General features: G+C 41.5%; 1 pseudogene; it reads right to left on the bottom strand.

Annotated features, from left to right (window-relative positions):
• Positions 1-279: 279 nt before the first annotated feature.
• On the bottom strand, positions 280-23,064 carry LOC149251494 (cytochrome P450 704B1 pseudogene; annotated as a pseudogene).
• Between the last annotated feature and the right edge of the window lie 481 nt (positions 23,065-23,545).

The raw sequence follows: 23,545 nt of genomic DNA, 5'->3' as shown, positions 1-23,545 counted from the left end.
ACATTCCAAAGAGTATGCATTGCCAACATGGGCATTTAGACTCACCCTCAGCTGGTGTCCTATTTTTCGATGTGCAGGAAGCCCCCATATCTCAAAATATAATTCCTTCCATCCATGGGTATCTGAGCAAATCCTCCTGAAAATAAACATATACACAGGAAACAATGTTGAGTTCTTTTGCATCGAGACAATTGAGTATCTTCGATATTAGTACAGGAGGAAGCTCAAGAAATGAGCAATGGTTGTTGTAATGAATGAATCTTTCTCATACTTAATGACCTATTTATATAGCTCAGCTATTGTTATTTTCATTTTCGAGTAGGTAGAGTCTTTTCCCAAGAAAATCCTAGGCCCAGCCTGAAACACTGTGAACTTAAAGGGGGATTGTGGTTGGAAGACACCATCATTATCTAGCCATCTCTCAAGTTTGAAATCCTGAGCATCATCACCCCAGAGTATTTTCATTCTTCCCATTGGATAAGGGACCTAATCAATCACATTCCCCTTTGTAACTTTGTTTCCATCTGGAAGAATTTCATTACTCAATGCAATCTTTCCATTCAGTGGCACAAATAAATATAAGCATAGGCTTTCACTAATTGTTGCATGCAAATAATTCATTTTACTCAGCTTGTCATAAGTCAGGAACTGTGAATATTTCTCCAAGCGATGACATTCATCATGATGGTCTATTATGCTTAGGCCCCCTTGTGACTACTCCACTTCCTCCAATTCTTGCACTATTTTTTTCTCTGCAGAGAGATTCTTAGACAAAAGTGAGAATAACCATGAAAGAGTGACATCAGTGGTATCACACCTTGTTACACTAAAAAATGTCACCATGGCTATTTACAGTTAGTATGGCTCTATCAACAGTCATGCTATCCTCTTAGGCAAGTCTTATGCCTCTGCTCTCCATGTCAAACTCCAAAAAGAGAGAAAGTCTTTACAAATGTATTTATCTCTGGGTACGTAGGTTCTCTCAACCTTACCTGCGGGTACACACCCAATGTTCACAAAAGTTGTGTCTTTGGACGCTCTGTATGTAAAGGGGCAGGTGCGTCCCCCTGTAAAGGTCAAAATGCGCAAGTTTCATCTTTAAAAAGTTACTTGTGGTCATTTCTAGAGCATTCGAGAAGGTTGTTCGACGTGTATTGAGCGCCTCCAGATGGTTCATGCACCCCTACCAAAGAGGAACTTATCCCATCAATAAGGGAGCTATCCCATCCAAAGAGGGGATTATCCCATTGATGGTGGACCTGATTAACTTCCTCTTGAGCACTATAAATACAGGCATTGGGCCAGAAGGAGGAGAGGTTGGAAGCTATACATTTCTATGGGTAGATACTGCTGGAATTAGGACTCCCATTTAGAAGCTTGTGAGGAGAGATTGCCATCTTTGCTTGTTCTATTTGGAAGTGGGTGAGCTTTGTCAAAGTAAAGGAGAACTCTTGATGGACCCTGGGAGGAACTTGCACAACACCAAGGCTCAGGTTGTATTTGTTCCTTTTGTTACCTATTAATGCAAATGAGTCCATTCTTCTCAATAACTTGTTATTTATGAGTTGTTTCATGTACTCCTTGGTCTATGTGTTAAATATGTTTTATTCTATGAGATTATCAAGTGTTATTTAATCGTTTGATTGTTAGTGTATGCAGGTTTCAAAGTGAAGGAGGAGCTCATCCGGATCAGCGGAGCTGGACTGCTACAACAGCGTTGGGTTACAGGTAGGATCTAAACACTTGATTTCCCATATAGTAAATGCATGTTTAGAGAAGGATTGCTCTTGTTTGTCTTGTTTGTCACTAGAGAGTCTTAGGCTCCTAGGGAGGTTGGTTGTGTCCGCACAATCGACTCTTTCCGCCTGACAAATTGGCGACTCCGCTGGGGACTCCATTGATGTGAAAGTCTTTTCCTTTGTATGAACTTTGCTCTGAGAAAATTGGTTTATTTTTCTGGTTTTTGGCTCTGTGACTTTGTTTTTGGGCGGGTTAGCTTAGGGTTAGATTCATTTTAGTTTTTCTTGAATTTTCCAGTAGGACGCACCCTCTGAGTATTGCACAGTGCGTCCCTGGACGCACTGTCGCTGTGTGCACAGAGCGAGCCGGCACCTGTCTTAACGGGTTGCCTGCGTCCCCTGCTAAAATTTGAGAAAATTCCATTTTTTGCATTTTTTCTCTTAGATTTTGCTTTTTCTTAGTTTTTACTGCCCAGATCCATTAGTCTCTTGTCAAAGATCTTCACTTGAACTTGTTTCGATAGCATTGAGTGTTTTAGTGGATTTCATAGAAGTTTAAGCCCTAGGGTTTGATTTTTGAGTAGGTCTTGTAGTGACTTTGGCGGTAGAAGTTGTCAAGCCTTAGATCTCTCTGGTTTTGTCAGCATTCTTAGAAGTCAGACCTGTCATAAAGTCTACCTGTGAGAGCAACTTACCTTTGATTGGTCTCTTGGGCAAATTTCGAAGTGCTTGTTGATTAAGTCTTGAATTCCATTTTACAAAAAGAACAAAAAGATTTGAGTTTTGTTTTGACTAGTCTTTTGATTCTGCATTAGCTGGTCCTTGATTTGATTTTGGTCAAGTAAAACAACCTAGAATCATCTTTGTAGGCTTTTGCCTCGTTAGGTTTGCTTAGAGTAATTTCCTTTTTGATTTGCTTGTGAGTCAAGTTTTCATAGATTTTATAGTTTTTAAGATTGTTTTTCATTAAAATAGATTTATATGCTTTATTAAAAAGAGAAAATACAAAAACATCTCCTTTGAAAAGTTTTGTTTCAAGTAGCTTTGAAGAGTTTTGAAATAAAAAGAGTTTTTCGTGCACGTAAGGAGTGGTCATGTTTGTATGCTTGGAAAGATAAAGAGAATTGTTTCTTTGATTGTCTTTACTAAGAAAGTTGTTTTCTATAAAATTTGCATCTCTCAACTCTCTTAGTTAGGAATTTCATTGAAAAAAAGGAAAGTAACGTAAATCATCTTAGGTGCATCTTTGTAGTGGTTTGAGTCGAGTCTACACACCATTGGTTTCACTTCCGCTACCTTTTGTCTTTAAGAAAAACCATAAAATTAACGCTTAAAGTAAAAACAACGTAGTAACTTTTATTTACTAGGGCTCTGAAACACCAATTTAGATCAGGCTAGTGTCTTGGAGTAGGTGAGTAATTAACTCTCCAAGACAACAAAACCAAACAAGTAGCTTATCTTGTGATAGAATAAATCCAATTGTCTCATTTGTACTCTGGGAAAGCTCCTCTTAAAGGAGAAGCACGAGCTCGTGTCCGAACCAGTGAGGGGATCAATCCCCCCTCGTTGGGAACGATGCCAGACACGCACGTATTACAAACGGTAAACCTCGAATTAACCATTGTCGAGGAGCCAGGGGTCACTTGTCGGTAAACCTTGGATTATTATCAAGGAACCGGCAAGGGGATTGAGCTTGATACTCTGCCCTTGCGTGCTGTCGAAGTGTAGACTGTTCCCCCAGGTGCATTTGTTGCGGTTGGTAACCTTAGCGACCATTATCTTTAGGATTCTACCGAGGTGACGGTGGAGGGAAGATCCCACTGTACCTGGAGCAGACGTCGGCTAGACTCACTTGGATTTTCCGGGGGGTTCACTTCACTCGAGATGGTTAAAGTGGAGGAACTTGTGCCGGTCTATTCATTAAGCAGGTTGCCGGGGTAACTGTTCCACTCGCCACTTCTGTACTGAATCCGGCGATGTTGGGTTTCATCACCAACTAGCGCTTTTGGTCTGGAAGGTTACTGTTTGTGCTTGGTTTGACGCCCTAGATTCTTTAGGCGTGTGATTCAAATTTGTTTGGTTCTTTAGAGACTTTAGGTGGCTTGATTTGAGATTTTACTTTGTTTTCATGTGTAGTAGTTAAAAGTTTTAGCTGTGGCGGAATTACCGAGACAGTCCCGTAGACTTCGGGGCCAGTCTCCTGAAGTTGTTTCTGTGGCCGAATTGTTGAGAAGATCCCGTAGACTTAGGGGATCACCTCCTCGAGACGACCCGGGTAATCTAGAAGGTTTAAAGGTCCTTGTAACTCCTCCTAGTGGCAGTAGAGTAGGTTCACCTGAAGAAGGAGAATCTTCCTTGGTAGTCCATTCAGATTACCAAGGCTTAGAGACAAGTTATAATCCCGAAGCTGTTATAGTTTCTGAACTTGTTGGTAGTTTTTCGTCTGCTAGTGATACAGGCGAAGAACCTGAAATATCTGAACCTGTTACTCCAACTTCTAGTGTTCCAGATTCACCGAGAATAGAAAGAGTTATCACCGAAAATCTTCCTACTGGTTTGATTGTTATTGAAGAACTTGCTCCAGAGGAAGAAATAGGCGTCTCTAACCTTGAAGATCAACTTACTATTGATCTAAGGGAGCGTGAATCCATCTTTTACAGTCCTCCTAGAAGTACTACTTGGTACCTTTCGTTAACCAATTATTTAGACAACTCAGGGGTAGGTTTTTCTACACCTCGTACTCCTTTTCCACCTGGAGGTATTTATACTCCTGTAAATATGTCTGGTCAGTCGTCCGTGTTTACTCAAAGTCCTGAATCTTTCTTACACGGCGGTCCTTCTGTTCCCACCGGGTATCAATCTCTTTCTGGTACCTTTGCGGGGGCATCTCCTCAACCCGTTGATCATGGGTTATTAGCTGGAAACAGTGGTAATATACCATTGGGTGTAGGAGACATTTACATGATGTTAGGTTCAGTTCCCGTTTCCCAACCTCAAGGTGGCCAATTACCGCCTGGGGGGAAACCTCAGTTAACGCCTGGGGGGCAACCTCAAGGTACACAAATCGTGTCTGGGGGGCAACCTCAAGGTCAGTATGCACCTATGGTGCAATACATGCCTCAAGGTCAACCCCAGCCTCAATATGTACCCCAGGGTCAACCTCAGTATCAATATCAACCTCAAGGATGGCAACCTCAAGGATGGCAACCCCAAGGGTATCAACCCCAAGGGTACCAACCTCAAGGGTACCAACCTCAAGGTCAAGGTCAACCCCAGTATCCGTATTTACCTCAAGGTTATCAACCTCAAGGTCAATACTCAAGTCAAGGTTATCAACCGCCTCAAGGTCAGTCATATGTTCCAAGTATGGGAACCGCACCTTACAATTATCAATCCTATCCTCAATCCGGTTATGGATCTCAGTATCCTCAACCTGTTACGGGTCAATACCCCGGAATGTTAGTGTGGGATCCATCACAGGGTCAACAGGTGTTGCAGCCAAGTATGCAGTTGGTACCTCAAGCTGGACAACCCGTAGTTTCTGGTCCACCCCAGCAACCGCAACCTGTCCAGTCAAATGTTCAAACTTCTGCAACTTCGGTAGTACTCAGCCGCCAATTGCACCTAGTACTCCATCTCAAACGGCTGCTGCAACTACCACCACATCTACCATACTTACTTCTGGAGTATCGACGGCTCCGGTTTCTACTGTCTCTGCGACCACGCCTCAGACATCTTTACCGTTGTCTGGATCTACGATTCAAACCACGGTCCAGATGCCTACAGGTCAGCCTGGTACAAGTACGGTTGTCACTACTCAACCTCAATTTGTTCACCAACCATACCAGGGACAGTACCAACCTGGGCAAGCTGTCCAACAGTCGGTTTACCAGTATCAACCGTATCATGGGTACACTTATCAACAACCTCAACAACCCCAGTACGGTCCGGTTAATCCTGGTTTTCCAGGAGGATATAATATCCCAAATGCGACTCCTGTTCCTAGTTATCCTGGATATCCTCCTCCTGGGACTGGTCTTGTGACCCAGAGTTTTAGAGATCCTAACCGGCAGTTACCGTTTATCGCAACTTTGGATTTACCAGACTTGACGCGCCTAACGAATGATCCAATTCAATATCTTCAGTTCTGGCCGCCAATGCCAAATAAGTTGCCCAGTGATATACCCAAGTTCGAAGGCAAGTCTGGAGAGGATCCGTCCAATCATGTGATGACTTACCACCTCTGGTGTGCTTCAAATTCTATCTCGGATGATTCGATCCGCTTACGTCTTTTCCAGCGTACACTCATTGGTCTCGCGGCCAAGTGGTACATTGAGTTACCACGGGCCTCTTTTTACAATTTTAGCCAGTTAGCTACTTCGTTCTTAACTCACTTTCAGTTGCCGGTCAGATACGATAACGGCACGGAGTTATTAACTTCACTAAAACAATCGACGTCCACGTATATTTCTGATCACATTCATGAGTGGAGACGTCGAAGAAGGTTAGTGAAAGTTTTTATCCCGGACCAAATCTTAGCTGAATGGTTTGTTAAATCATTATTACCGAAGATTACTGAAGATGTAGCCAAGGTCGGAGTAGTTACTGAGGAGCAAGTCATTGCTCAGGCACAATACCTTGACTTAGTTTACACTCAGTCGGGTACGTTACACGAGAAGATTCCGGATCTTCCAAAATCGAATCAAATCGTTGCTGCTCCTTCGGGATCTCATGCCACTGATGGTATGATTGGTATCGTGAATACTAAGAGCAAGAAGAAGTCTTCCAAGGCTTCAACTACTCCTATAATCACTTTGCCTGATTCCCCGACAGGAGAGTCTTCTCCTGAACTTACCGCCGATATTCACGCTGTAGAGTCGTCTACGGCCAAATCAAAAAACGGTGGAAAGAAGAAAGGAAAGAAGAAGGCTAAAGCAGACAAGGCTCCGAAGGAGAAAACAGAAAAGTCGGAAACCAATGACGAAAAGCGCAAACCTCGATATCCTTGTCTTATTTGTGAAGAGGATCATTTTACGAGAGATTTCCCTCATCGAGCCGAGGTTGTGAAAATAGTCAAAGGTTCTCCCACTCCTGCTGTGTTAAAAAATCCATTTCCGGAGCAGGAGAATAAGATGATAGGTTCTTCCTCGAATGCCAGTGAAGAACCCATTTTGATGATGTCTCATGTGAGGATTGCGACTCGATCACAAGATTATGGTAGTAAGGCTCCTGTTGATGGTAAGGAAGCAGAATCTTCTCACTCTAACCCATCAACCTCAGCTCCTGGTTCCGATCCACTACAGATCGAGAAACCTAACCCGGATCTAGTAATCAAACTGCCCGCCAAGGGTGTACTTCGAAGGTCTGCTTTCAATCCACATGCGAGAGCGGCCCAAAATTACAACATTGTTGAGGACTTAGCTGTTTCACCCTCAGCAATGTCGGCTTTAGAAGTGCTGCAATCATGCCCAGCACAGCGAAAATTACTTTTGTCGGCTATCGGAGCTGTTGATGTTTAGGACCCGAACCTGATAATCTTCGATCTATAAAATAGTACACCGCGTCTCCCCCATCAAATGGCTTTCCAGATTCCAGTGATAGTCAAAAACAGGCCTATTCATCGGACTGTGATTGATGAGGGAGCTTCTACGTGTATTATGTCGATTCAATGTTGGAGATCGCTTGGTTCTCCTTCGTTGAACCAATCCCCCACCATCCTTAAGGCCTTTGATGGCCGTGGGTTCCGTCCGTTTGGTATTCTACAGGAATTACCTATAGGGGTAGAAGGTAAAACCGTTAGTCTGGATGTGGAGGTGGTTGATGCCCCTCTAGACTACAACCTTCTTTTGGGTCGAAGTTGGTCATATGCTATGACAGCAGTCGTTTCATCGGTCTTCAGAGTAATTAAGTTTCCATATAACGGTAAGATCGTGACTATTGATCAGCTGACATGCTTTTCATCTGACCCAGCCTCTTCAGAGAGTATCCAGCATGTCGGTAAGACGACAATCCCTTATAGGGACGTTGGCGTAGGTTTAGTTAAAGATTCCGGTTTACTGGGAACTTTTCCTTTCCCTCCAATCAACGCAGACCCTTCATTTGCATCAATTCATATGATTACATCAGAAAACATTATTTACGATGATCCTTGGATTGTCCCATCTGAATCTGAGATAGACTCATTCGGTGATGCTATGCCTTTGAGTCCATATGAAATTGCTTATGAAGTTGTCATGTCTTTTACCGACTCACGTTCAACCCAGGTTGACCAAATGAATGTGGTCAGTGAAGAATCACTTTTCACCTCAACCTTAGAACGGATAACGTTTCCCGAAGTCGTGTCATCTGACGAGCAACTTCGCGAAATCCTAAGTGTAGACGATCTACCATGGGAAGATCTCCATCACAGATCTTCGTTTTTACCTAAGGATGATGCTTTTGAAAATGATTTTTCATCCATCTTTACCGCTGAATATGTCAAAGACGCTCAGGATCCAACGAAACATTCTGATTCAGAGCTGAATTTAGGGAATATTTCTCGTACTATTCCCATTGATATTTCAGTGAAGCCCGGAATTGAGGAGAACATTCATATAGGTGCCGCCTGTACAGAAGATGAAATCCAAACTTACAAGGCCCTATTCCAAGAATTCCGTGATGTGTTTGCCTAGTCTTACGAGGAAATGCCAGGAATCGATCCTGCCATTGTTGTTCATGAAATAAAGACCTACCCGGATGCTAAACCCGTCCGGCAACGGTTGCGTCAGATTCACCCTCGAAAAGCGGCTGCAATTAAAGCAGAAGTCGAAAAGCTGTTGAAAGCAGGTTTCATTTATCTGATCCCGTTAACGGATTGGGTATCGAATATTGTTCCGGTCAACAAGAAACAAGGAACAACAAGAATCTGTATCGATTATAGGGATATAAATCGAGCTTGTCCAAAAGACAACTATCCTATGCCTTATATCGATCAAATTATTGATGATTGTGCCGGAAGTGAAATGTTTTCCTTTATGGATGGTTTTTCAGGCTATAATCAAATCAATATTCTACCTGCTGACCAACCAAAAACGACATTCATTTGTCCATGGGGGACATTTGCTTATTGTAAATTACCTTTTGGGCTTAAGAATGTCGGGGCCACTTTTCAACGGGCGATGTCTTATGCATTTCATGACATCAAGCACATTGTGCAACCGTATCTCGATGATTTGCCTGCTCATTCTTTACATCGAGCTGATCACCTTGTCCACTTACGAGCAATCTTTATGAGGTGTAGGCATTATCGAATTCGGTTGAATCCCCACAAGTGTGTTTTCTGTATAGAAACAGGTCGATTGCTGGGATTTGTTGTTTCAAAAGCCGGCATTCGCGTCGATCCCTCGAAGGTCGAAGCTATCATCAAATTGCCTCCTCCTTCGAGTTTGCGCCGACTCCAAAGTTTGCAAGGGAAAGCGAACTTTTTACGCCGATTCATTCCAAACTACGCCGAGGTCACTAAAGGTTTTACACGGTTGTTGAAACAGAACGCTCAATTCTTTTGGGACGAGATTGCCCAACAATCTTTTGATGCACTTAAACACGCGTTGACCCATGCACCGTTGTTGCATCCTCCCAACTACAACCAAGACTACTTCTTATACCTCGCAGCTTCGCATTCCACCATTGGAATGGTGTTAGTTCAAGAAGATGAATTCGGAGCGGAACATGTGATATATTATCTTAGTAGGACCTTAAATCCCACCGAGCTAAAATATTCGCATGTGGAGAAATTGACCCTGGCAGCCGTTCAAGCTGTTCAGCGTTTTCGTCACTACATTCTTCTCCGTAAAACTACAGTTATTTCGGATTGCAACCCTATGATTTATATTTTGACAAAACAACTGCTAGGGGGCAAGTACTCTAAATGGATCGTTATCCTGCAACAGTTCGACTTGGAGTTTGAGAAGTCCAAGTCTAAGAAATCCTTAGTTTTCGCGGAATTGATGTGTGATTTCCTGCGTGCTGACACAGAAACTGTGGCAGAGGAGACCATTGCGGACGAATCTTTGTTTCTTATCAGTACTGTAGATCCGTGGTACGGGGATATAATCATCTATCTCCAAACCCAAACCTTTCGGCCTGAAGCTTCAAAGTCGGAACGTCGAAAAATTCGGTTTCAATCCCAGCAATACAAGATTATTGGAGATACACTTTATCGCCGGGGGGCAGACTTAGTTTTTCGACGTTGTTTAACTCACGAAGAGGCTGAGCGGGTTTTGAATGATTGTCACTCTGGAGCATGTGGCGGTCATATGTCTGGGTATGCCACAGCTCAGAAGGTGTTGCGCGCTAGCTACTTCTGGCCGTCTATGTTTAAAGATTGTATCATTGCAGTCCGGAAGTGCCACAACTATCAAGTGTTTGATCGCAAGATGCGTGCACCACCTGCTCCTCTCCACCCTATAATTGTCGTTGGTCCATTCGCCAAATGGGGTATCGATTTTATTACTTGTAACCCTCACTCGGCCGGGGGGCATGCGTATATCATCCTCGCGGCTGATTATTTTACTAAATGGGCCGAGGCGATGCCTACATTCGACGCAAGCGGCAAAACAGCTGCAGTTTTCGTATTCAATCATATTATAACTAGGTTTGGTGTCCCATAAGCAATCATTACTGACCATGGGAGCCATTTTCGAAACATCATGATGACTGAACTTACAAGCTAGCTTGGCTTGCGCCACGATAGCTCTACTCCTTATTATCCGCAAGCCAACGGTTTGGTTGAGTCTATCAACAAAGTTCTAGTTATCATGATCCGACGAACCATTGGTATTCATCGGTCGAATTGGCACAACATGTTATTTTCAGCGCTATGGGCATACCGAACCTCAGTGAAAACTTCAACAGGGTTCACTCCTTTCCAGCTAGTTTATGGCTTGGAAGCTGTGTTACCTATTGAATGCGAAATCCCATCACTTCAAATGGCTGTCGAATTACTTCCAGCTACTTCCGAAGAGGAGAAACGTTTATTGTACTTAGCTAAATTAGATGAGACTCGACGTGACGCTACATTGGCAATTGAGACTCACGCGAAGCGAATGAAAGCTCAGTATGATAGAAATGTGACCCCTCGAAGTTTTTCGGAGGGAGACCTAGTGCTATTATATGATCAAGCTAATGATAAGCTAGGTGCTGGAAAATTCATTCCTATGTGGCATGGACCCTACATTGTAAAGCGAAAGCTAGCAAAAGGGGCTTATGAGCTGGTAGATTTTGATGGGGACTCTTTGGGTAAACCCAGAAATGGACTTTACCTAAAGAGGTATTATGCTTAAATGGTAGGTATGGAGAATTTTTAGTTAGGTTAGATTTTCTTTCTAGCTAGCATGTTTGTTAGTTTAGTCAGTGTGCTTAGCTTAGAGAGTGTGTTTTTCGTCGTTATTCTGGCTTATCTTGGTTTTACTCTTGATATTGCAGATGTCGACGCCTCTCCAAACATACATCGGATTTGCTGATGGTGCTTGTCATAGTACATGGAATATCTCTTCCGCAGCTTGGGTTATCTATTCGCCCTCTGACGAGTTAGTTTCTATGCATGGGGTAAGCCTCGGTCAAACAACAAACAACATTGCAGAATACAGTGCAGTGGTTGAATTATTATCCGAATCTATTTCATTTGGAATTCGACGTTTGATAGTGAGGTTAGATTCTGAACTTGTTGTATTACAGCTTAATAGAGTATATGCCATTAGAAATCCTGTGTTATTAAGGTTGTTTTTGAGAGTGCGTCTCTTGGAATGTGAATTTGATTACATTGAATATCAGCATATTCCGAGGTCTTTAAATACATTAGCAGATGCAATTGCTTCTCGAATGTTAGACAGACATTTACGATAATCATGCAAGTAAATTTAAAAAAAAAACATTTCATCACATATGTTAAACAAGATAAGCCGGTAATAGTGATATATATATATATATAGATAGGAGTGTGTCAAAAATATACATCGTCTTCGATCATAGGTTGAAAAACACCTTATGATCGGCAAAATGATAAGTACAAAAAGTCAAAAATGTCACATGTGTCTACAAAGTGACTAGCCAATCACTGGTGGTGCTCCCTATACGACACCACTGCACGGGCTACCTTACACAAAAATCTCCTAAACGGTCCAGGGACTGCGACTACATAGCGCTGAAGTCTGATAGGAATATCATCTATGGTAGTCTCAGGTATATCCACCGTCAGACGCTCTAGATCCTGCTCCAACTCAGCTAGTGACTCTGCAGCCGTGTCCTGTGGGGCCGGTACCGGTGCAACTAGATGTCTCCTCTCAAAAGGCCGGAGGTTGGCTGGGCGCTGTGGACCAACATCTGCATTTTGAAAATTTTTACTGTCAGTTTTGAGATGATATATATAAAAAAAAAAAAAATACATAATTTGAAAACTTGTGAAAAATAAAGTACCTCTGTCATCCCATTGTTCTCCCTGTGGAAGAACCATGTCCGGATCACCTCGAAAATCTACTCCGGCATACGGAAAGTCCTGGATCGAAAAAACCTGGTCCTCTAACCAGTGAAAATAACTATCAGAGAATCGAACAATCGCCGTGCCCTCGTCAAGATGTCGGGCCATCACCGTAACCCATCGTATCAGCTTTGGCTCCCGAGGACCCAAGTTTTCAACAGTGAGTTGCTGAGGGATCAGCATCAGAACTCTCTCTAAGGCAAAGCTCACAACTAGAGGCCCATATCCAAAGGTCTTCAGTTGTTCGTTCTTTGCCCGAGTCAGTTGGCTCTTCATGTTAGCCGACACAGCTTCACACCAGTTGAAAATGGTGCCTTGGAAACAGTCAATCGCCATCCGCATTTGGGACCCGGTGGCAATATGTAAAGCGGCTGCACCGCAAATTCTGGTAACCGTGAAAGCGATAAATTTGAGTTCGCGCAGAGAGATGTGTTTGATTTCTACGCCTTTCGCATGGTGTGCATTGGGTGTGCACCAATCTGCCCGGAGACTAGCAAGGGATTGGCCACCCGGCTTAGTCCCGGCTAGATTGAGTTGCTCGCCTCTATTTGGCAAGCCAGTGAGAAAGTATATGTCAGAGGGCTCTATCTCGAGCTGGTGCCCTCCGATGTAAAAGCATTGCTCGTGAATGTTCCATCTCTCAACCAGCCATTCCAAGAATCTCACCTGAGCCCTCATGCCAGGTATGGCCCAGTATTTATATAGTCCGCATGCTTTTAGGGCATCAATGGAAGGTTGATGTTCAATTGTGGCTAAATCAATGTCCTCGTGCTCTCTTTCTCTCCAATCCAACATGGTGAGTGCCCTACACACCAAGAAACAAAGATTAGAATTGATTTGGGAAATTTTAAATGGTTGTTTGTGGAGTTTGGGGTTTCAAATTCGGCCTTTCGCGGGGGACGCACCCCACGTTTAGGACACAGAGCGTCGGGACGCAGCTGGCCTGAAGGTGGGCTGCGTCCCCTGACCGTTTTCCTGTACAGGAAAAAGTCGGGGGAGGCAGGTCACCCTAAGGGCACCTGCGTACCCCGCAGAGCGAATTTTGAAACCCAAAACCCCCCAAAAATCAAAACTAAAACCTAAAACAAAATTTTAATCGGATGAAATTGAAGAGGAGGATGTTGTGAAATACCTGGAAGAGACGGCGTTCGATTCTGACGGTCGGATTCTCCGCAGCGACCACGGGAAGTTTCTTGCCAAAAGCCCTTTTTTCAACCTCAACAGTAAAATGGTAAAAATGACATGGTAAAAAGTCTTTTTATAGGTTTTTTGGATGAATGAATGCTAGGTTTGTTCATTTTTCACCATGGAAGGATATTTTTCAATGTATTTTTGCCTATCTTAAACAGGTATGAGTAATGTGTCGTTTTTGTGCAGGACAAAGGGATTAAGAGGGAAAATTGTCATTTTTCACAAACCAAAATATCAAAGTCATCTTTTAAGCCCTTTTCTGACTCCTAAAAAATGAAAAGATTGCCGAGCGTTTCTTTTACACTCGTTAAAACGGAATTAAAAGACGGTCCCCTTATAGCTCTTTTCTGACCATAAAATCAGGAAAAGATTGCCGGGTTTTTGTCGTTTCAAACTCGATACGGAAATAAAACGACGTTTCCTTGATCGCTTTTTACTTTTCAGGTCAGTGGCACTAATTATGAAAGTACTCCTTGGTCGCAAGATCAAGCGGTTCCCCCAGGTATTATTTTATACTTTTTCGGGCTTGAGGGACACAAATCTACGAAAAAGTTCAACTTGGAGTCTTCTTAAGTTTTTCAGACTCTCTAAAATTGAAAAACGCCGAGTTTCTCCTATACTGGGCTCGTTAAACATTTCACAGTAAAGGACCTGTTCAATTACAAACAGGAACGAACCACTCCTTCCTAGGGTTCGAATCAAAACTAGGTTGGACTCATCCGAAGGATGAGCTTATAATCAAGCATATGTTATCCTCCTCAAGCTTGTTAAAAATAAAGAGGTACTTGCTAGAAATGGTGGGGGAAAAGAGAGAAGAATGAACCTGTTTGTTATCTTTTGTCTCAGAAGAAACTTTATTACCACTCTTGGACACGACACTTTTCTTTCACCTGGGTTGGGAAATCTTTTGCCTCACAGTTGATCAAACCACTTTGAAAGTCTTCAGCCGGGTTCCGGGGATTAACTTTGAGTCGTTTATCACCAAGCCATCTGTCGTGTCGTTATGTGTTCAAGAGGTCTGCAAGCAAAACTTTCATCTGCAAAATACTTGTCATCCATTTGACCATCCCTGAGTCAGTCCTTACAGCAACATTTCTTCAACTTGAACAATGATTTCGTGTTGTGGGCTTGCCTGCAACAGGGTCGCTTTCTATCGACATCAGCGCATTATCTAGAGAGATGACTTAGAAATCGTCAGTACCTTGAAGTCTACATGCATCAATGGCAGGTTTCTCGCCTTTGACGTCAGTTTACATCATTGACTTTCGATCGAAGGATTCCGTGAAATGTTCGACATCAACTCATTTATTCACATCTCATGGATTGTACTGGGTACTTTGAGAACCATTGACATTACTGGTGGTCTCTCTCACGCTTGTTAACAGTTTTCATCATCGACTGGTAATCAAGTGGTTTCTACCATGTTCGACATCAACTCATTTATTCGCATGGCTAGAATCGTACCAATTCGGGAAGTAGAAATGAAGACCCTGGATTTAGTTTCCACCATCCAGGCTGCGAGGAGTTTTGTATTCATTATCCAAGTAGACTAATCATAAACAGATGGCTGCGCCCATACTGTGTCTACAAAAGTCTATGATTATGATGTACTACAAGATCATTCCTGTATCAGAGTAGTTAGTCTGTTAGTTAAAGTTTTGATCTGAGTATGGGAATGCCTACCTCAGTGATGATATAATCTTATACATGTATTTTGTGTTGAAAATTGCAGGTTCTGACCAGGCTCTCCACGAGATAATCCTTGAAATGATAAAGCGCTTCACCCTTCCTAGATAATACAAAACCCTAATCTATTACAGGCTTCGCACTTTAGGGGGCAATCTGTTACACTAAAAAATGTCACCATGGCTATTTACAGTTAGTATGGCTCTATCAACAGTCATGCTATCCTCTTAGGCAAGTCTTATGCCTCTGCTCTCCATGTCAAAATCCAAAAAGAGAGAAAGTCTTTACAAATGTATTTATCTCTGGGTACGCAGGTTCTCTCAACCTTACCTGCGGGTACGCACCCAATGTTCACAAAAGTTGCGTCTTTGGACGCTCTGTATGTAAAGGGGCAGGTGCGTCCCCCTGTAAAGGTCAAAATGCACAAGTTTCATCTTTAAAAAGTTACTTGTGGTCATTTCTAGAGCATTCTAGAAGGTTGTTCGACGTGTATTGAGCGCCTCCAGATGGTTCATGCACCCCTACCAAAGAGGAACTTATCCCATCAATAAGGGAGCTATCCCATCCAAAGAGGGGATTATCCCATTGATGGTGGACCTGATTAACTTCCTCTTGAGCACTATAAATACAGGCATTGGGCCAGAAGGAGGAGAGGTTGGAAGCTATACATTTCTATGGGTAGATGCTGCTGGAATTAGGACTCCCATTTAGAAGCTTGTGAGGAGAGATTGCCATCTTTGCTTGTTCTATTTGGAAGTGGGTGAGCTTTGTCAAAGTAAAGGAGAACTCTTGATGGACCCTGGGAGGAACTTGCACAACACCAAGGCTCAGGTTGTATTTGTTCCTTTTGTTACCTATTAATGCAAATGAGTCCATTCTTCTCAATAACTTGTTATTTATGAGTTGTTTCATGTACTCCTTGGTCTATGTGTTAAATATGTTTTATTCTATGAGATTATCAAGTGCTATTTAATCATTTGATTGTTAGTGTATGTAGGTTTCAAAGTAAAGGAGGAGCTCATCCGGATCAGCGGAGCTGGACTGCTACAACAGCGTTGGGTTACATGTAGGATCTAAACACTTGATTTCCCATATAGTAAATGCATGTTTAGAGAAGGATTGCTCTTGTTTGTCTTGTTTGTCACTAGAGAGTCTTAGGCTCCTAGGGAGGTTGGTTGTGTCCGCACAATCGACTCTTTCCGCCTGACACACCTTGCTATAAAAAATTTCATAATTGCATCTCTCAATTTTGTCAGTGTAGAGTTCCGGATTTTTCTTGGCCATGAAAAAGAACCTTGACAAAAGATCAAACATTACCTCATCTTGATGTGAATTCAAGAGATTTCCATGTTTCTGTATAATGCCATAAGTGAAATCGTCGAAAACCCTAACATCTTACTTTAGCTTGACTTGAGAGCCAAAATTGAAGCGTTTCTTGAGCTTCTAGAGAGGGTCATAATATCCATACGCACAGAGGGCATTAGAACTATCAAAAGGTGAAGCAAATGGAACATTTGGAAGAGAGGAAGCCAAAGAACCTATTTGAACCTCAAACCACAGCTCGCATATCGAACCTGGATTGAACCTCAAGCTGAAGGAAGGCAATGCCAGGGTAACCACAAACCACGCTTAGGCAAGTAGTGAGCCCTACTAGGCCAAGAGAGGGCTCTCTCCATAAGGATCTCAGCCAAGATGACTAGATCAAGAAAAGGATATTAGGCTAGGTATGATAGCACAAGGTTTGATTTTATTTTGAAGAGGTTTTGTTGGATTAGGAGGATCCAGATAGTGAGGGCTAGGGAATTAGGTCAAAATTGCAGGGTGTTCAATAGGGCAAGGTAGGCATAAGATTTAGCACTCTAAGGCTTGATGGGTGAAGTGTTTTAATACTGATGAGAAGCTATGAAGAGCATGTGATCACCATGGATCCTTCCTAAACTGTAGAAAACATATAATGTTGAATATTTTCCCAAAGCAGAGCAGTGATGTTATGAATTCTGCCTATCAACTTGAAAATATTCACTTAGAAGAAATGAAATGATTAATGAAGTACACAAGAAATTCTAACATATGATCACAAGAGAAGAAACTAAACTAAACTTCATACCACATGGATCTCAAATAAATAGCTGCAATTTTTATTAATCTCCTACTAAACTGCTACAAAATGATGTACAATCAAGGCCTAAGCAACCAGCTGAGTCCAACCCTTTACAATGAGAAAGAAGAAGAAGATATAGGCATTGTTTCAACCTCCTCCCATCCTCAGGGGTCGAATCCCTAAGATGAGGAGCTAATTTAACCAACAATGAACAAGAAACTGGAATCTAGGCATCCTAACAACTTGCCTCTAAAAGTGAGGAAACTGATTCATTTGTGCTCAAAATGACTTTTAATGTAATGAATTTACCTTCTACTACTAGTTATCCATCATATTTACATGCCAAGTCATCATTTACAATGGTACAACATCCTCCATGAGAGAAAATCCATGAACACAATAAAAAAAATGGAAAAATAGCCATCCTGTGCAAATTTGGCCTACGCGTAGTGCCATTGGCCCAACACACAACGTCACTTTCAAGTCCCTTTTGGAGGCCTTCCCGGCATCCAAATTGATCTCATGATAGCTCATTGGAAATTTATTCCAATCTAATTTCCAAAACACCTATAATTTCTTCATTTGAAGCTCATTTGGACCCTCAAAACTTGATTCTCCCATGACTACTTCTTTGTGTCCAAAACGTGGCAGAAAGGTCATTTTTAGGGTGTTTTTTGACCTTTTGGTGGACCAGTTCTACCCCAAAAACTTAGAAAATCCATAAGGTGCATGCACGCATTGTTATAAATCCAAAAATTCAAACCATTTGTGCATTGGGTTCCCCTAGGAAAAGCGCAATGCCAGTGACGCTGTGCGTTGAGGCAGATTTTCTGTGTGTAAAATTCCCAAATTTGCAAATGACAAAAATTCTTCCAAACTTGCCCAAAATTGGTGAGAAGCACCATCATCAAGTATCCTGATGAGCCAAGGAAGATTTAGCAAGAAACCTAAGCCTATTCTCCTCCTTTTTGCCTTTTAGAGCCCGCCATAGCCTAACTTTCATCTTTTTGACCCTCATGTTGCAAATTTTGTTTCAAGTCCTGTAATGGTAGGCCATGTATCTCATCATCTAGTTGCCTCTATTGGCCTTCTGCAATAACTTCTATAGGTGCAAATTGACTCTCTCAAGCCAAGTCTCTCTATGATCTTCAATTTCCTTCTCAATAGGAGTCGAAGCGACCTGTGCCTCTTCGTCACCTTGCTGTTTTACCTTAAGAAGTTCTAGCTCCATAAGGCCCTGCTTGTCACTCAACTACTTGTTTTCTTCTTCCAAATATGTGATGACATACTTGGCCGTCTCCAAATTGTCCATCAATGCTTAGATTTGAGCCTCTTTCTCCTATATGATGATGTTTTCTTTTGGTTGCTTCATCCTGAGCCTCCAAGTCAATTGTCTCTATGATATGATGAATATGATGTTTCTCCGGCTCATTATGCTCTATCAAATCAAAGTCTCTCTCTTCCTCCTCATCATCAAAACTTTCCTCCAGCATATTTTCTTTCCCTTTGTGTAGCTGCTACACCTGTACCTATTGTGTTGATGAAGAAGGAAAAGCCCCTTCCACATCCTGTGGAGCTAGCATTTGCATACGAGTTGATGAAGAAGGCAAGGTCCCTTCCACATCATGTGGATCAAACACTTACCTATCAGCTACAAACAATCTCCTTGTGCCCCTTTGATATGTCATGTAAGTCCTAGGCACCTCCATAGCTATAGTCTCTTTGGCCTTCTCATCTGTCCATGTTTGCAAGGCTTGATGTTATACACTCCAAGAAAAGGGATAAAGGGAATGACCAAGAGTGATTTGGGGGTGAGGGGATGGGAGATGACCTTATGAGGTGTTTGGTAGACTAGAAAAGGAAGGGAAGGATATGAATTATGAAAGTGAGAGGGAGGGCTTGGTTTTGTTTGAGATATTGCTGTTTGGGAAGAGGGATAAAGGGATGTGGATGTTATGGAATGATGTAGGGAAAGAGTTTGGAGTTTTAGTGATAAGTGATAGGAGGAATAATTGGGGTTTTAGGGTTCAGGCATAACCAAGGGGGAATTTAGGGTTTGACATTTGCCATGGGGAATTATGTTAAAAAGTTTGAATGCACACCAACAATGTAGTATGGGAGGAAAACTTACTTGTATGAAGGGAATATAGGGAAATATTTAAGTTTTTATGAAGTTTGAGGCCTTTTTGGCCCTTCTTCTCAATGCATAGCGCCAACCCATAGACGTGCAGGGCCACCTCCTGAACGTGCAACACCACTTCTTGAACGCACAACACCACTTCAAGACAACGTTTTACTACCTTCCTGGTGTCCAAATTAGGTGTAGGATAGCTCGTTGGAAATATTGTTGAGTATACTTTCCAGAACATCTTGAATTTTTCAATTTGAAGCTCATTTTCCCTATCAAAAGCTCAATCTCCCAAGACTGGTCAAAATGTGAAGAATGAGGCTGCCAAAATGTAGAGTGTTGTTTCAGTCAACGTTTGGAGGTCTTCCTCAACTCCAAATTGAGCTCATGATAGCTCATTGAAAATCTCTATGTGTTTGGTTATCATTTGACTCATCAAACAAGTCTTTTGGACATTCCATCTAGGATAAAATTTTATTTTACCAAGGTCACTCCAAAAGGGCAGCGACTGTCCTGTGGCAAATGATTGTTTGGACATTTCTCCCAAACCATGAGACATGTGTAAAAAATTAAGGAGTTTTTTCTTCTTGGGTCTATGATGGACAAAAACTTCTCTCACTTTTGTCAAATTCATATTTTCTTGCTCAGAAACATCATTTTAATAAAACCTATCCCGATGTGTGGAACAGGAGATTTGTAGAAATGAAGGGAAATGAAGGGGATGAGGGGTTTATAATTTCTTGAGAAAATTTTGGGAAGTAGGTAGGGATGTTAGGAAGTAGGGGAAAGTAGAATTTCAAGTATTGAGTGAGGGGAAGGGGTCCAAAAGGGAAAAGCATAGGCCTAACCTAAGAAAGTGTCAAATTGTAGCAATAAGCTAGGGTTTGTGGGAAAATGATGAATTTGAGGGATATCAGTGATGGGAAGTGTTTAAGAAGGTATATTAAGGATAGGGGAAGGTGTATAAGCATCAGGATACAAGTTTTGTTGATGATTTGACCATCCAAGAAAAAATACTTTCAAAACCCTAGGAGAGGGAAATGAGCCTTACCTAAGCACAACTGAAGCACAAACAAGGTGTAAAATGACCCATTGGAACCTAAAATAATGATGACAACTCTTTGAATGATGGTACACTCAGCCGAATGGTGACATGGACCAATACTTGGAAAACTTAGGAAGGAGTGAAAACAATCCTAGACCTAATACCCAGTGACCAAATTTTTACTTGAAGACTCACTGAAATGACAAAAAATTGACTTTGACACCCTAAGACCACTTTGTAAGAGAATTTTTTGATCACTGGTGGAAGGCTGCAAAGACTGACACTAAAAAGTGACATTAGTGGTATCACACCCCGCTATAAAAAAGTTCATAATTGCATCTCTCAATTTTGTCAGTGTAGAGTTCCGGATTTTTCTTGGCTGTGAAAAAGAACCTTGACAAAAGATCGAACTTTACCTCACCTTGATGTGCATTCAAGATATTTCCGTGTTTCTGTATAATTCCATAAGTGAAATCTTTGAAAACCCTAACGTCTTACTTTAGCTTGACCTCAGAGCCAAAATTGAAGCGTTTCTTGAGCTTCTAGAGAGGGTCGTAATATCCATAGGCACAGAGGGCGTTAGACCTGTCAAAAGATGAAGAAAATGGAACATTTGGAAGAGAGGAAGCCTAAGAAACTATTTGAACCTCAAACCCCAGCTTGTATATCGAATCAAATGTCAGCCACATGAAAAGATCCTACATATTGGCCACCAATTTGTTATTACTATGGGCAATCTCTCCCTTCAAAAATCATGGCTAATTTGAGGGCATATTTCCTGAAGGTATATGTACTATAATCTCGTAACATCTTAGATGAAAACTCAAGGCTGGAAAACTTGCATTGGAGCTTCCACATTTCTCCATCTAGATTAAATATGCCATCACCCAATAGGTCATATTAGATTTGATGAGCTGCAGGACCTTTGACATAATTGGAGAAATTGGTCTTGAGAATATACTCAATGTTTGCAGGATCCACCATGAAGAGAAGCATAAAACACATGTACTTGGCTTCAAATGTGGGGAAATGCAGTGCATAGTTTGTAATCCAGTCATACAAACGACGGAAATTAGTTGTGAGCTCTAGGGTCAAACACAACAGGGGCCATGATTTAGGTACCACTATAATAATTCGATTGCCTCTCCCCCTGCACATCCAAACCCAAGTCCATATAGATAACCCGAGAGAAACTGGTTGTGATTGTGAATGTAACAGGTACCCAATGGACATTTATATCAATCCCCACTATCAATCTCTTTGTTGTATTGAAACCATAAGTGGATTTTGGGGGTTGGGGGGGGTGTCTGTTGGTAAATGGTTTTACTGCAAGGGGTGCCGGAATTCACAAAAGCATGCCACGTAAGACAAAGGTGGTTTTGTCAAACTGCCAATTTCGGGACACCCTCTCTTTCAAGCAAATTTTGAATGAGGGGGTCCGAAATTTTATTAATTGTATTAACATATATCCCTCATATAATTAAACATTTATAACTCCTTTCGACACGTAATGCATTCCTTTGCTCCTTTATCCTATAGCTTGGCATGTTGTATTAGGCGCTTATTTGGTGGACTAACACTAATGAATAATTAACTTTGACATATAAACTTGGAGATTGGATGCTTGGTCCAATGTTTTTTATGTTTCTTTTAAAAAATATAACCCATTAATAACATTTCTCCCATAAATTTTTTATAAACCTTAAGGTTTTTCGCCCAGAATTAATTAGCAAAATTTTAAAAATTTGTAACATCTCTTATGATATAAAAGAAAGTTATAACAGAATGTATGAATCTTATCCTTATCATCCTTGAGGTAAGTCACATACCTCAATAACTCCAGGAAATTTCTAGTATACTCATCATCTGTCATAGAACTCATCTGCAACTCATAGAACTCCTTAGCTCTGTCATCATAGTACCTCTCTGATAGGTACTTATTCTTGAAGAGTCTATCAAACTCATCCCAAATCAACTCTTCTTCCCGAATGCCCTGAACATTCTTCACATATTCCCACCAACTATATTCTTTCCCTTTGAGGCTGATGGTGGCTATTTTGGATTTCATGTTCTCTGAATAGTTATGCAATTTGAAGAATTTCTTCATCCCAAGAAACCATGCCTTTGCATCTTCTGACTTCTTCATCTCTCCATCGAATGTAGGAGGCTTGAATTTCTTGAACTCTAAGGAAATTACTCACTCCTCCTATAAGGATGATGACAATGATGATGATGATAATTCCTCCTAGATGAGGAACTGGAATGATACACATACATACCAGGCCTCCTTTCAGGTGTGTCTAATGATATGCCACCTCTAATTGTATCCCCTTTATCGAACCTATATTTGGACCGATACTTGACACCATATGATCAATTAGTTTTATCTTCCTTCTCTTGGATGATCCTCAACCGTTCCTGTCTCTACAATTCTGACAAGCTTTGAAGAATTGCTGCATTGAATTCTACCTGCTTTTCATGAGCTGTTGCAAGTCTTTCCTGAGACTCAACTAACCTGTCATTGTCTGCTTTGCAAATTTTGATCTCTTCCCTCCAAATCCTCAATGTATCTGCTATGCTAGGAGAATACTCATCCCCTTGTTGCCCAATTGATATGTAGGGAGAGTCATAGGAACTATAGTCTACCATTTTCCTCGTCATCTCTGATTCTCATCTTCCTTCAAGTAGGCCATGTTAGAAAAACCAAATCGATACCAAAATCAAAACCATACCTCATTGATGTTCAAGGGAGGCTTATCTCATTTACAAAACCAGTCCACATAATGTGGAATTTCCTGTAGATTCACAAGCTCATGCAATTTACTAAAGCATATGATAGGAATCTATTTCTACTTTCAACCAGCGGAAGCCAATAGATCAATGAAAACAATATGAACAATAAGAAGACAAATCAATGGAACATAACACAATAAGTTTTCCTAGGGAAAGCCTCAACTGAAAACCCCACCTATCTGTATTAAATTAATTCAGAAATATGAGTGAATATACAAAGCTTGTTTTCACTAAACAATTCTACACAAGTATTCTCAAGTCTCTTAGCTCACAAGCTAGCTTAAACCAAATCCTTAGCCTATTCAAAAACTCTCCAAGATCCTAATCTCTTGTGTAATTCCTAGGATGA

The sequence above is a fragment of the Pinus tabuliformis genome, chromosome 7, assembly GCF_031772625.1.
Source record: "Pinus tabuliformis cultivar Carrire ecotype Pingquan chromosome 7, CPIR1, whole genome shotgun sequence".
NCBI lineage: Eukaryota > Viridiplantae > Streptophyta > Pinopsida > Pinales > Pinaceae > Pinus > Pinus tabuliformis.
Note: the sequence above shows the minus strand (reverse complement) of the source record. Positions and strands in the feature narration are given on the sequence as shown.